Below are 1,793 nucleotides of genomic sequence, written 5' to 3' on the forward strand. Positions count from 1 at the left end.
AGGTCTTGAATGACAGCATCCTTTGTGCCTTGAATCTCCTCATCAGAGGCTATTCTAGCAGTTCTACCGGCCTTTTTCGGAAATCCCCTGCAGGACAAAAGCACAAGGCACTATAGTCAGTTGTCTGGCATATAAATCGAAGTCACACATTCAAGTCCAGCAAAGAGTGCAATGTGTCAATGTGTCGCTCCACTCTTTTTTATTCTACATCTATTACAACTGTTATGGAAAGAAGCATGAAAGCTGGTTTCAGCAGTTCAGGTAACATGCATTGGAACCAGTTTTCAGAGAAAAGTTCAGATACATTAGAGGAGCATGCCTCAGTGGTTCGGTAAATGCCAAGAATAGGGAAGGCCTATATTTTAGTACTAAAGAGGCAGCAGTGTAAAGTGGAAGAATGATGTGACTTGTAATCAGACCTAGGTTTAAAATCTGACTCTATGTTGTATTATGTTTGTAACCTTGGGGAAGTTTCTTAACAACTCTGACAAAACAGGTAAAACAATATATACCACACATGAATGTTGAGACGATTGGAAAGAGAACATACTTCTTTCATGCTTTTATTCAGTCTTCTGGTCGTTCATAATTCATTTACTCGACACCAGTGCCTAGCCCATTCTAAGTGAATTAAGTTTGTTGCCTTTCCTTCTATTTCCTTGTATCCAAATTTAATTAGGGTAAGCCAATGTTATATGATATAAGGTCTACTTTACACTAGAGGGTTCTGGGAGGTTTGCAGGTCCTGCTGTGCTGGCACAATCCAAGCCTCCTAAACTCCTGGAGAGTCCAGGGCTCTCAAGATATGTGGTATTACAGAACCTTTCTTTCCAAAGGCAGCGGTGATGCCCTGGGTCGTGTGTGCCAGGATTCATTGGTCCTGAGTACTTAATGGGCATGGAAATCACTTTTGTTGATGCCTTAAGCAAGTTGCTTCCTATTTCTCTTCTTTTTCCCCCACAGAGCAGTGGGTAGAGATGAATGAGAGATGGAATATTATACAATGATGAAATGAATGACCCATTGCTACTCATATTAACAAAGTTGAATTTCAGAAACAAAATTTGAATAAAAAACAGCAAGTCATAGAAGAATACATATATTATGCTTCCATTTATAAACAGGCAAAACTAAACAGTCTATTGCCAGGGCAGTGGTTCTCAAAGTGTAGTTCCTGGACCAGCTGCATCAGCACGACTTGAGGAAGTGTCAGAAATGCAGATTTTTGGCCTCCCTCCAGACCTACAGGATCAGAAACTCTGGGTTGGGGAGGTCCAGCAATCTGTGTTTTAACAAGCCCTCTATGTGATTCTGATACATGCAAAGCTTGAGAAACAAACTTAGGGAAACATACATACATAGTAAAACTACAAAGAGAAGTGAGAGAATGATTAAGAGAAATTCAGGGTGGTGGTTACCTCTCTGGGAGAATAGTAGATGCAATTGGGGAAGGTCACAGGTACTAGAAATGTATAAGAAATTCATTTTACCATTATTAAGCTACATATACAGGTTGAGCATCCCAAATCTGAAAATCTTAAATCCAAAATGCTCCAAAATCTGAAACTTTCTCTGCACTGACATGACACTCAAAGGAAATGCTCATTGGAGCATTTTGGATTTTGTATTTTCAAATTTAGGATGTTCAACCAGTAAGTATAATGCAAGTATCCCCAAATCTGAAACACTTCTGGTCCCAAGCACTTTGGATAAGGGATACTCAACCTGTACATTGTATATAATTCCTTATTCATGTTATATATTTCCTGATAAGATATTTCTTTTTTTTTTTT

The sequence above is a fragment of the Galeopterus variegatus genome, unplaced genomic scaffold (assembly GCF_000696425.1).
Source record: "Galeopterus variegatus unplaced genomic scaffold, G_variegatus-3.0.2 Scaffold618, whole genome shotgun sequence".
Taxonomy (NCBI): domain Eukaryota; kingdom Metazoa; phylum Chordata; class Mammalia; order Dermoptera; family Cynocephalidae; genus Galeopterus; species Galeopterus variegatus.